This window comes from Notothenia coriiceps, unplaced genomic scaffold (assembly GCF_000735185.1).
Source record: "Notothenia coriiceps isolate Sejong01 unplaced genomic scaffold, NC01 NC01_scaffold00037244, whole genome shotgun sequence".
Lineage (NCBI taxonomy): Eukaryota > Metazoa > Chordata > Actinopteri > Perciformes > Nototheniidae > Notothenia > Notothenia coriiceps.
This window is the reverse complement of record NW_011369945.1, coordinates 9134857-9148949: the sequence shown is the minus strand read 5'-3', so window position 1 is coordinate 9148949 and position 14093 is coordinate 9134857. Positions and strand designations below refer to the sequence as shown.

The 14093-nt window shown below is 41.5% G+C and overlaps 1 long non-coding RNA gene across 1 annotated transcript in view; it reads left to right on the top strand.

The window, feature by feature from the left end:
* LOC104964626 (uncharacterized) overlaps window positions 1-13794 on the top strand; it is a 23802-nt gene extending 10008 nt beyond the window's left edge. Inside the window, exon 3 of the long non-coding RNA XR_800442.1 lies at window positions 13780-13794. This is a non-coding gene — a long non-coding RNA (uncharacterized lncRNA). The remainder of the gene's footprint in view (window positions 1-13779) is intronic.
* The last annotated feature ends 299 nt before the right edge of the window (window positions 13795-14093 follow it).

Here is a 14093-nt window from a genome sequence, read left to right as displayed (position 1 = left end):
ACCACCGTTACAGCGGAACATCAGTGATTATGTGTTACAATGGCGTTTGTTAGCAACCAGAAAATGACACCAGTAATGACAAACAGATGAGAATGCTGCATGGGGTCTGGGTGCCTTGTTGGCGGGACATTCCGAGGCTCACTGCTGCACGGAGCGGACAGCGAAACCCAGCCCGAACACACTGTGTGTGTGTGTGTGTGTGTGTGTGTGTGTGTGTGTGTGTGTGTGTGTGTGTGTGTGTGTGTGTGTGTGTGTGTGTGTGTGTGTGTGTGTGTGTGTGTGTGTGTTTGTGTTGAAGCAGGTCAAAGCTTCAAGTGTCCCAGCCTGTTAGACAGATGTTTAAGATGCCTCTTGCAAACTCTCCCCTGTCTCACACACACTGTTTCTCTCTCTGTCTGTCAGAAACACTGACACACAAACATGCACACACACACACTCGCTCATTAACAACCAATTAGAGAGCAGATATTGGCTCACTGGGGGAAACTAAAGGCCAACCAGGGCTGTTTTCCGCCTCCAACGCCAAGTCCCAACACATACCTGGATGCAGGCCAGAGTGTGTGTTTGCATGTGAGTGTGTTGTTGACTTCTCCCAACCCAAGTTTGGCAGTCCAATCTCATCTCTCCTCTTTATTAAAAAACACTCGCACACACACTCTGTTTACACGCTAACCGTCACATAATTAAATGCATTTTTCTCTGCAAGTCTTGTTGTTCATTGCATCAGCCAGCATGTCTCAGTAGTACAACTCTCACTTCAACATTATCTTTCTCACTTGGGAGTGTGGCATGTGTCACACACACACACACACACACACACACACACACACACACACACACACACACACACACACACACACACACACACACACACTCGTTCTCCATGGGATTGGAGCAATGTGTTTATGCCAGCAATATTGGATGAGGAGGAGAGAGCTTGAGACATTTGGCTCTCTGGAGATCATGTTGACAACATCCCTGGCGCTCCCCCTCTCTGTTTACCTCAATCACTGTCACTAACACGCTCACGCTGCCTCCATCTCTCTCTTTGTGATTGAACCTTCAGTGCTCTCTTACATCTCTGTCTGCAAATGAATCAAGATTTGAAGATACAAAAGCTGGCAATTTGAGTTGATTGGACAGATGTTGGTGCTTTTATTCCTGAAAAGCTACACTGCAGTAAACTGAAGAGAAATGTGCACGTACACAAACTTTAATTCATAGACAATACATGAACAATGCTTCCTGTTGCCTTTAATGGGGATTTTATATCAGAATTAAAAGCTTATGATCCGTAACAAATAAATAAAACCTAAGACAGACAAACCGACAGACAAACATTTTCTAAAGCAGCCCATGTTTTTCCAGTTTTCATGAACACTTTGAGTCTTCTTCAATTTCGGCTCAAACGTCCATTTGGACTCAATGTTGCACCGATTCGATTTTGGTGGTCAAAGGTCAAGGTCACTCTAACCTCACAAACAGTGGCCCTCTAGGCCCTCTCTTTTTCTCTGAGGGCCTAAGATATTCTACAAAATAATATTTAAAAACATTAAAAATATTTTTTTTGTTATATTTTTCATTAGTTTTACCAAAATAACTTGATTTAATTGTATTTAAAATAACATTTTATAAATAAATCCTTCGAATCTGCCTGTTCAGTTTACTGTTGGAGGGCCCAGGTATAAAAGTCTCGGCTCGCCACTGCTCACAAAAGACCATAACTCAATAATTCATTTAGATATGCAATGATTAGTAGATCAACATTTCCAGCTTCTCAAAGACTTTCCTTTTTTAAAGTTTATATCATATTTATTGAATATCTTCGATTTTTGGACAACAAAATAGACATTTATACAATAGACATCACTTTGTAATTTGAGCTACTAGGATGGGCATTTTCACTATTTTTTGATAGTGATCAATCAAATAACCCTAAAGAATGATCAGCAGATAGGTCAAATGTGTAAAATAAAGCTGATTACAGCCTTCAAGGTGATAATGAGCCTGTTGTCAGTGCAACATTATACAACAATAAGACAAACCCACATAGAAGGTGACTAACATTTCAGTTTCTGGGATGGATGTGTGCCTGTTACAGTTCCCAGTGCCACATCTTCTGAAACCAGTTCACGCTGTCTCCCTCGCTCGCCAGCTCTCTTCCTGGATCGAGGCTCATTAGTGGCGACAAGAGCGCTGTTGACCCTTAGCCTTACCCTATGTCTCTCTCCCCTCAACCCCCCTCCCTTTTTGTCTTTTCCCTCTCTCCATCTCCTCTCCTTTTCTCTTCATCCCACTTGCCCCTCTCTTTCCCTCATCACCCATCATCATTCACCCAGCAAGAGTTTGGCAGGGGTCTATGTGTGTGTGTGTGTTGCCAGGGGCCATCCTGTGCCTGTGTACAGCAGAGGTCTTCTGCAAGGACAACACAGGGGACTCTGTCCTTGTCTAACCCCCTGGAAATAGAACACAGGTGTGTGTGTGTGTGTGTTTGTGCATGTGTGTGTGTGTATAATGCTATGTACAGTGTCCAGACTATGATCTATAGCTTGTAATAATAATAGCGCGGTCAGAGGTGCAGTAGGCCAACAGGGACACGTTACGGCGAGCAGGTGAAAGCTCTAATAAAAGACTTGTGCAGGTCACCTCATGTTAGAGACACAGGAAAGGATTATTAGACCGACTTACACATTTATATTAACACTATATATCCCTCCAGGTCACAAATCAGTCATCCTAACATGATTAATCTAATTCATTAGTCCAACAAATATGGAAGACAGTGCTGTCCTTTATGAACACATTAAGTTGGGTGGTAGATGTTTAAACTGTCTGTTCTGTTGATGAGGTTTCAAGTACATTTAAACACTTAAATCAGACCTTGCTCATATGTCACATTGCTTTAAAATATTTTATGATGGGCTATTAATACTTTATTTACGTGAGACTTAGTCAAGTTTATCTTCTTTAGTTAAATGAAAATGTATTGATTGTTAAAATCAATCAAAAGTTTTTTGTTTGGTATTGTAATACTGAGACCAACTTGAGATGTACCCAGTATTCATTTGAGTCATGTGGGATAAAGTACATCATTAACAACATTTGTGTTGTTCAGAAACACTGAATGTTAAATAATTATAGCAGAAATCTACAGACTTGAATAGACAACATAAGTCAAATGATCACCTTTATTTGTAGTTTTGTGGATTATCTTTCAAAAAGTCTGGAAAATGAAGAAACAAAAAAGCCCAAACTCTAAATTGAGTGGAAGAAAATAATTTCTTTTTTTTCTGTAGAGCCCAAAGCTTTGTCTATGAATGAAGTTGTCAAGGAAGTGACCAATTAGGACAGTGTTATCTGTAAATGGGCATGAACCTAATTGTCCTTTTGAAGTGTGGTTTATCTGGCTAAGATGCTGTTCAAAATGTGTTTAAATATACACTCAGTCACATGTATGCATCAACTACTTGTAGTTCTGGACATAGGGTTAACGCACAGTTTAGGCTCTTCAGTCACACCCGTATTTTTGTCTGAATAAGCTTCAGCATCTCCTCGATAACTTGCTGTAGAGGAATGATAGAGTAGGCAGACAGCAGGAATTACATGTCTACAATGCACACAACAGCTAGCAGATGTCAGGTCTGTGTGAGGCCACATTTGTCTGCAGTGAAAACACGTCGACTGAACGCTCCACTGTGCCTCAATCTGAGCTGTTGACTCTACGGTAATGATGCAAGTCAGGCTAAACATAACAAACCATTAGCATCCTCAGCATGCCGGCAACGCCGCTGCGGAAATGGCGAGCTCCACAGACACTGGGAATGCAGATTAGTTTACAAGTACGAGGCGCCGGCATAAATGAAACAAAGCTGAATGATGTAATTATTACCTAAAGTACTTTTGATCTGGTCATGTTGCTTGTATTTGATTGGTGCAACATGCTAGTGGTTTTGATACAGACGTGCTAATGTTCAGTAGCATACAGTAGCATTTGACCATCATTCCACAGTATCTCCTCCCAATTATTTATTTAACATGTGCAGCAGCCTTCAGTTATTTATTACAACAAACATGTGATTTCCTTCCTGATAATGCTTTTACAGATAGAGGAAAAGGTCTCAGAGAGCTGCAGGCATGTAGAGGCGGGGGGGCGGATACTTACCCTTTGGGATGGACAGGACTTCCCATTGGCCAGTTCCTATGAACCCATGAACTTTGGAAGAAAAAAGGAGCGGATAAATATTTGGATAAAAGTGAAGACTGAAGATTACAAGCAGTAGAGGCTGGGATGGGGGGAACATAGATAAAGAAAGAGACTTGAAGGGAGGTCTGGTTCTGCTCTTTGTTTATCAGAGGAAACGAGGGGAAAGTGTATGGCAGGGACCCAAGGCCAAGGGTCATACTCTCACTGGGCCATGGCCATCTCTCTCTTCCTGCTCTCCCTCACTACATTTGATTCATATCTGCCTGCATCTCCTCTGCATCACTCCACTGGCCTTCCTTTTGTTGACTCGCTCTTGTTTTGTTCTCCTTTGTCCTCAATTCACTCGCCAAAAACTTCCAAAAGTGAGAGCATGTTGCTGACAATCAGACAAATACTCACTTTGTCTTTGTTCCTTTGAGTTTCTGTCTGCCTTTGAAAAAGTCTTGTAAAAAATGCAATTTTCCCCAAACCTTTTATTCCAATCTGCAAGAAACAAACACACACTGTCTGACATGTTTTATTTTAAAAAGAGAAAATGTGATCGATTAGTCTCAATGTAGACGATACGTTTTTTAACAAACAAACAAACCGCTTTTTTTTGTTTTTGTATCTTTCTGTGTCTGCAAGTGAGTTCTCATACAGTTGAATTCCCATTGTTTACATGTGAATTAAAACAATTATTTTGCTAAGGAGGAGGGTTGTAGCAATAAAGACAAGTGCAATGCAAATAGACCTCATGATTGACGCTGTAGGGACTAGAAATATTAACAGGTGATATCATCAGAGCACTATCCTGTAGTGTGTTGAATAGGTTCAACATCACTAACCCTCACCCTTCGATTGGCAAGCAGTCCAATTTGTACGTAGTAGGCTAAGGCGCGGGACAACTCTAAGCATTTGACCAGCTGACCAATCAGAGCAGACTGGGCTCAGGTTTCAGACAGAGGGTGAAAAGAGATGCTGCAGCCCAGGCAGTATGAGAACATAAAGAGCTTTCTGAACATTAAAGCATGGAAACATGTCACAGTAGAGGAACAAAATACACATATGACCCGGCAATGAACATTATAGGGCCCCTTTAATCTTTAGAGTAAGGTTAGAGCCCCTTTTCTTAATTTAAAAGAGATGGCTCTTAAAGCAATGCCTGTTGATTTGATTTGCCCACAATGAGACAATGAAAGAAAAATCTGATTCAAAACTCTAAATTTGAAAACGCATTCTTCAAATATACACATTGTGTCCTATTAACTACATCACTCTGCAACTCTTCTATCCCTTTTCAGAGTTGTGTAGACCTAAAGTTGTGTGCATCTCAGTATTTGTGTACTGTGCACGTGTGAGTCTCCACAGTAATTTATATGAAGGCGATTATCTCTGTTACACATGTCCACGTTACACACCTCCTGATGCAAACACAGCTATCACCAGAGTTTAATGACTTGCCACACACACACGTTCATAAATCAAGCGTGACATATCAACATATCAGCCTAGCGATGTTCCTGCATGAGGCACTTTGGTTATGCTAATCTGACCTATAATTTACTTCCTGTCATGTCTCTGTCATCCCCTCCAGTGTCCCGCTCATGTGATCCCCCTCCCCTCTATGTTTACTCAGCTCCATTTGATTTACTCCCTGTATTGGCTTGTCTCTTATTAGAAACGACATTGCCAAAGCTGTATACAAAGAAAATCAATATTTAAAACATTAGCAAGCAACTGTTCATCCATTCAGGCCGTGCTGGGATGTGTAATTGCTTGGGTTGACATCATGTACGATGAAATAATCAAAGCTTGTAATGGAGGGGAAGGCATCAATCAAAGCAGCTGTATACCGGTTATGTTTTTCTTTTTGACCTTTATAAAATAAAAATCACTTTGTCCCCTTTTTTATCACTTTCCAGAAAAGTTTTTTCATAAAGGGAGTTAGGGAAGTTAATTTTCCAGCGACGCCCATTAATTTCACACCATTTCCCAGTAAATCTGCAGAGACTTGGCTCAAGTCCAGCATCATAAAACGTCTACTAAGTGCCGGGGAGATCGAAAGCCTCCTCCTTCTTTAAGAATTAATGTTAGTTTAACGAGAAAAGGGATTTAAAAAGTGTTAATGGTTGAGTTAATGGCTTTTTCTTCTTCTTCTTTCCCCCCCAAACACTGCAGCCACTGCAGATTGACGACAACTTCTGCGGCCAGGACTTCAACCAGCCTCTAGGGGGCACCACCGCCATCGAGGGCATCCCTCTGTACGTGGACAAGGACGAAGGCATGACCTCTGTGACGGCCTACGACTACCGGGGACACACTGTGGCGTTCACTGGCACACGCAGCGGACGCATAAGAAAGGTAGGCATCCTGAAGCGTGTGTTTGTGTGTGTGTGTTCTTAGAAGTAGAAGCGGAAAAAATGAAAAACCTGCAGCTTCATTTTTGATGACTCATGGATATATAAACTTGGAGGAGAGGATTAAAAACTCTTCAAACAGGCAACATTCCCTTCAATCCTATTTGGCTCAGAAACTCTTTTCAAAGCCAACAGAATAAAAAATGAAGAATCTAATTATCATGGATAAGACATGTTGTCTTTCTGTAAGCAACAGTAGTGTTGTTTGGTCATGTGTGGACAGGCTTTTGTCATTGTATGTTTTGTACACATTTTGAAGATGTTGAGATATAAAACAGTGTTAACTGAGAAACTGCTAAACTGATATAATGTGACTAAAATGGGTATTCAAATGCTCCTGACAAAGTATGTGCGTGTGCGTGTGCGTGAGCCTCAGAAAACCATTTTGACTCTGAAGCCATTTTACGATGCATTTCTGTCATTGGTTTTGGCATTGCTGACAAATGGTTTCGTCATCACAAATTTTAATATACTGTATGTGCCAGAAATGTAAGTCTACATCAAATAATTAACCAATATTATCAACAGATACTTTTGATGTGTAGAGCTGGTACGGTTTGACAAAACTCAAACTGTGTGGGTTTTATCTTGCTGAGTGTTGTTTGATGGTGTAGTCAGTAATATCAATAGGAGTGTATCTGAGTGGCTTTAAGGTGGGTAAAGATGATTCCTTATGTGCCTCCTGAGGTGAATACACCCATGTTCTGTGTGGGTGTGTGCATCCGTGTGATTGTTAGTGTGCTTGGAGCCTCACAATCTACCCTCAATCAAAGGCAAGCAGTCATTTCCCATCATGTTCAGGATAGACACAGCATGCAGTCCCTGTGTGTGTTTGTGTGTGCCTGTGTGTTTGCAGTATGTGTGTGTACCCTTGTTGAGTAGGCCTCACGGCACGTGTGCCAATCAGCCGCTCCTTCATCTGACATCCAACCGAGCCGCTTTTTTCTACTTTTATCCTCAGCTGGACATCTCATGAGTGTGTCCGTGTCACCAAACCTCGGGTGATTACATATAACAGTCAACTAAGAATACAAATAAATGCATAAATACATACGTAACACACAGTATGGTAAATAAAAGTGATATGAACATTTCATCGGCGGCAGGATTTAAATATGACATATAAAAGAAAGTTTTAGGCAGACAATACATTCATTTTGTAGGCGCTTAATGTCTTTCTTTCAAACAGTGATGTCTTTGTGTGGAAGTCTTTGTGTTTACATCGTTCTTTCTGTCATATTCTATTAAATCTTTTTGAAATATTCATCTTCTGCAATTTTTGAAAACAGTTTGACAGTTTGAGCATTAGGCTGTCCGCTTCTGAAGCACTTTGAATCTCTGTTGCAGTAATGCTGCCGTCAACTGCTATCATATAGGCTACGATAATGTGCACAACACACGCACACACACACACGCACACACGCACATGCCTCCTTACACAGCTTCCTGTCTCTGGTGTTTTGCTAAGTCGGCTGAAACCTGGCCCACTAGTCCTTGCGCCTGACCCCTGCTCTGCGTCTGTGTGCAGACAGATGATTTGTGTGGGTTTGTGGAGTGTGTGGGGTCAGCAGATCCCGCATGATACCCGATGATTGGAATCCCATTTCCCCTCAGCCGGCGTGTCTTCCTGTGCTCGAGGATGGAGGGGGGAGAAGGGTGAATGCTGGACGCTGATGCTGTCCTCACACAGATCAATGCAGATGCTGCGGTGACATGCAGGCGTCTGAAGGAGCAGGGATATGGTCTGTGGTTTTTCAAACTTAGTTTAGATTTAACCCCGCCCACTTCTGCATGACAAAAGCATTGACAAAGCGTCAGAGCGTTTTCATCCCATAAAATATGAATTGCAGTAATTTCATAGAGCATCTTTTTCAAAGTAGATGAAAATAGTGCTTTTTAATATGAAACAAGATCACAGTTAAGCATAGCTGAGTGAATATTAATTCATCTTTAAATAATAATTCACCATGGATTCAAGAATCAATAAACTAGCAAACAATATGTAGTTAGTATTTGAGTATATACTTTGTTACTTTCCAACACAAGACCGCTGTAATGGTTTTCAACATGGCTAACACTTGCACTGTCTGATAAAAAGCCCATATTGTTTTTTTACCAACCTAAAGTAGACGTAATATGACTTCAGCGTTGTTAACGTGGGGACGTTCTCTTTACACATCCATGACGCAATCACGCAGAGCTACGCTGCTGTTGTAGTGGGCGTGCTTGAATCTAAACTGGGTTGTAAAAACAATAGACACAGAAAGGACAGAAACTACTATAAATCAACAGTGAATCCAACTACAGCTAGTGTAAAAAGCTTTTAAGTATGTTGTGACACAGGATGTGATTTGTTTTAGCTTTAAATTAGATCCCTCCAAATAAATTGGAAAACAACACTAGATTTGTACAAAACAGAATTTGGAGGAAAGAAGGAATAGAGGATTTGAAAAAAGTAGCCAGGCTGAGGCAAATGGGAGGTGGTTTCAGGCTGTGTGGTTTTTATTGCTATTCATTGGGAGTTAAACTGTGCTCCTTGGTCTAATGAAATGTAAAGCTGCAGCGTATTGATGTCTGTACACACACACGCACGCTCATTAGAATTCCTGTGATGCGACCGCAGCTGAGTGTGTGTCTGCCTGCGCGGACACGTCTCGGCTGCCAGACTCCGCGTATTGATTGATCTATGAATTTATAATCGTTAGTGTAAATCTTAAACCCAAGGCAGCCCATTGGATAAGTGATGGTGTCTGTCTGTGGGACAGAAACACAGCTGTGACCTAAGCCAGGGTAAATCTGTTCCTCTTTACATCAGCATGACTCATCAGAATGCCTCCAATGACTAAGCACAAATTGTGTAAAATACCCGTCCTATGTTTCCTTTACTGTTGTTTTTATGTTTTGTTTTTGTTTACAGGTTTTGATTGTGTGTTCAATGACTGACGCTGTTGTATGAGATGCCCTTGTGAATCGCAATTCAGACTCGTTAAATTATTTTTTACAGTATTTATTGGTTTTATTGGCTGATAAAGAGCCTTATGTCAATATAAATGCTAACTTTATGATTGAATATCTATGTGGCCTTTGTTAGGATAATGAAGCTATGGCATTGAATGACAATTAATGAGAAGGAAGCAGATCACAGATGGCAAACTGCTGATTCATGCTGATCTGGATAGAATATTTAGCAAAGTACTTATGATGGAGATTGTGCAACCCGAAATATGTGTCAATATGGAGCCTTTAGTCAAAATGCATTCAGCAACTATTCAGTAATGTTATATGATTGATTCATCTTTCCGACCAGAATGTTAGACTTTTTTCTGACATTTCTTAGACCAAATAATACAGTTGTTTTAAAAGAGACAATATAATCTTTTAGATCGAGTAAGCCCCTGTCACACTGTCCCGAACCACGCACGAAAATATGGTCGTAGACTTTACTGATGATTTAGAATGTATCCAGACTCAACGTAAGAGCTTGTGCCTCTTCGGGTGGTGCTAACATTTAAACATACACTTTATTCTTTACTTTCTCCGTCTTTATATGTAGATTAGAAGATATTACTTATCTCCGTCATGTTGTTTCCATAGCAACAACAACTTCCTGTCAACAGCGTAAACTCGCCTTCAAAATAAAAGCATCTAAATAAAACAGGAAGTTAACCTAAATGACATTTAAGACATACAACTGCAACGAAAGTAACAAAAACAATGTAATATCCTTTTCAGTTTCACAGAACACAAATTGGGTTATTTACATAATATGTTTACATGATTTTGTTGTGCAATAAATGCAATCTCGATGTCATCGTACTATAATACGATGGCTACACGACGGCATTGCGAGGGCTTCACGTAGTCGTATTGCCTTCCTAAGATAATCGAGCAGCTTCTTGTTTCCTTCGTATGGTCTTCGTGAGGCGAAAAATGCCCGATGGCACCGATGATCACACGAAGTAAAGACGAAGATGACACGATTTGACAAGATGCCCTCACGCTGGCCTTACAAAGGGCAACATGGACACACAAATTCAACACGAAAATGAACCTTCGCAAGGTCCTTCGGCAATTTTTTGGCATGCCAAAGATTTTGCCACCGCTCACGAAGTTGCTGCCGGAGCCTGAGAAATTCCACCGGCGGTCATACAATGGCTTAAGATGCCCTCACAAATGGCCCGATGTTGTTACGATGGGCAGTAGCTTTCGAGGGCTCCGTTGTCGCCTGGAATTTCCCATAGAGGTGGGTAGTGCTAGGGCCGGACTGGTGTGTGTAGAAGTTAGCGTGTGGTAGTGCTATGTGTATGCCTGGTTGGTTGTTTGGTGGTCGCGGGACTGGTAGGGTGGAAGGTTTGAGAAAGTCAAAGGGTGACGTTAATTTTTTTCGGATTATAACTTGGAGTTTAATTGTCGCTAGTGTGTCTAGATTGTGTGTGTATGTGAGTTACTAATATCCGGCGTTTTTGTGGTAATAACGTTGCTCTCAAAGCGGTGTTCGTGTAGTACGTGTCTCATCAGTTGTGATAGATTATGTTGTTTTGTCTACGCTCTGTGTGTGTTCCTCTTCTGCCTGTGTAGATCGTCGTATGCATATATTTTTTTCTTTGTTACGTGAATGTAAAGAGGTATACTTGTAAAGGCTGGTGTGTAGTCGTGTCGATGTGTATCTTTGCATGTAGTATAGCAAGTGGGTAGAATCTTCCCTTTTGTTCAACTTTTCTTCAGATGTTGATATTCTTAACGTAACTGCTGTGTTGGTACGTGTGTCGCTAGCTATTGTGGTGTGACAAAATACTAGGCTGGTACCGGGTGACTTCATTCATACTTCTTCTACTATGGGAAGATGTAGTAGTGTGTGTTGTGATTCCCCTTATGCTGGTACGAATTAGGGTGTACGGTATCCGCTTGATATGTGTAATCAGACTTTTGTGTGTACGGTGTTGTTGGAAACTACTTTGCGGATAATAGAAACACAACGTTTATCCTTTGCCCTGTAGACAAACACTTCAGTTAGTGAATTTATTGAGAGGTTTCCATACACTGGTGAAGCTACTAATGGCCTTGGGAAACACGTTATTGTGACTGTCGTACCACCACTCTAATCGTGTGTGTGTAGCTGCTTGTGTCCAGTATAATGGCAGTCTCTTTTAGACATTTTATTCCGTTATATCATGAAAGGGTGTGGCGTGGCAATAGTCCTACGATGGTGTGATGATGATGTACAAGGTGAAATAGAAAAAATTTTATGACAAAGATAGGTGAACTTCATAATGTGTCATTCTATAAAATTGACTACACGTCCGGAAGAAATACAATTACCACCAACATAACAACGGGAGAAAAATGTGATGGGGGTGGGAAAACCTACATTTGTAGATTTACCTAGGGAGACACCTTGTTTAGTTATCCCAAAGGACTACTCATGTAGAGAAAAATTTTGTTACTTATGTATATGGATATTTGTTCTATTATTATCAATAGATTTTTCGGGGTGACGTCCTCAAATTCTCAACAAGTAAGGGAGTCTATTTGTGAAACTTTGCTTGCAGTCTGTGTGTAATTGGGGAGGCACATAAAGGTACCCAAAACAGGGCCTTGTCTATAGAAGTCACACCTAAATCTTCGTCTAAGTCTCAGATCGCACCTCACCGTGACGTCCCCAAAGACCTCAGTCCAAGGCTAACCTCCAATACATATTGCTTTCGACTGAAATAGTTAGGAACTTGAAAACTAGACTCCTGTCTGCTGACTGGTCAGCACGTCTGGACTCGCTACCTACCTAAGTATTCGCGAGAGTACGTCTGTGTAGTGTCTTACGTAATCTCCTGTGGTCTTGGTAAGTTACGAATATATGACTGGGTGGTCGTTTCGCTGTATCGAATGGTGACTGTACGAGACCCACCTGTGTCTTGGTCACATTCAGTCGTGTCCTCGCTAACTATCAGTTGTAGAATAGACTATTGTCTTCGGTGTTATTGTCCAAGAGCCATCGTCACATGTGGTAGACGATTAGTTCATACTATCACTGCTGAGTGTGACGGTAATGTCATCAACTCAGATGACGTATAGTGTAATGAGAGTACCTGTTCAAAGTTTAGTCCTCGTGACAGTGTGTATAAATAACCTTGAAAATAAGTGTGCGCATTATCTACTCTCTCGTTGAGATCATTACATAAATTTGGCGTTCGAAACTTACAACCGTTTGTCGATGATGTACTGATGTACGTGGTATGTGTCCTGTGTCGTATAATGTGTATAATCCTGACGGTCTGGTGTTCGCTGAAATCTATGTACGGATCGCTTTGATATGTAAGATGTGTGTGTAGTATTTGTCGGTGTAGTAGTGCATATTTAGATAAACGCCAATTATAGTTGAATAATCGTGCTGCTGTGTGTCTAAGACTTGTATGTCGTAGTCGACTGTGTACGTGTGTTACCTCTTGTGTGTTGATTGTCACAATCTTATATCTTCCGTATCAGTGAACCACTTGTTACTCGTTGTACGGGCGTCACTATGTGTAGTGTGTGTGTCTGTCTGTGTACACTCCTTGTGTGTTGTGTGTGTATAGCATTAGTGTCTCAGTTGTGTGGTCTACACTGTGTACTAGTATATTTTGTTGTATTAAGTACAGAATTACATCTCCTCAGTACTCGTTTTTGTTACCAATCTTGTAATGTGTCTTCAGGATTTCAATTCAGCCTAATAGATTGAGAACCCAAACTCTTTTTCATTATTCACTAACTTATAACGAACTATTCAACCGTATTAAAGGCGTGACCCACACACCGTTCTCGTCCTCCAACTATACACGGAAAGTTTCGTGTACTACCGCGTTTCAAACCATATCAGAAAAAGTCCCAACATGTATACGGCGTCTGACACAGGTGTAGTCAAAGTACACCCGCGTCAGCTAACGAGTTCCCCCCCGCCAGTGAGCGTTTCTGTTTCGTGTGGAACCACGGATGAACGATCTGCAGTCTACGAAAGATTAGTGTAGCGCTATAGAGCGGATACGCGATTGCGCAATGTTGGAGAAGTCCTTCGACACTCCGAAAACTAACCGCGCCATTACTATAATCTGCGCCGTACTTCGCGGGTCCCCCCTTCTGTTTTGTGCGGACGGTCTTGGTCAGGGGTAATGGTAGGTATTCGGTTGGGTGAGAATTAGGGAGAAGGCGACACGGGCAAAGGTTTCCTTTAACGACCTCGTGACAGTCCCTTTGTCGTCGGAAGTGGTTCATCCGGACTCAGTAGCGCGGCCGTCGCCACTCCGCTGGCGGGGCCGGTCCGCGCGGCACGTACATCCCACTAAATCTTAGGGTCAACAGGGTTTGTGTAGATCTAGTTGTTCCGTCCGCCAGGGATGCTTTCCGCTTATCGAGACATTGAGAGATTTCGTGACAGTGTGACAGGGCCTTTAACTGTGGTCTACGCTAGTGTACTATCTCCTTTACCCAAGTTNCTATCTTTGCATGGGCTGATTCTGTGA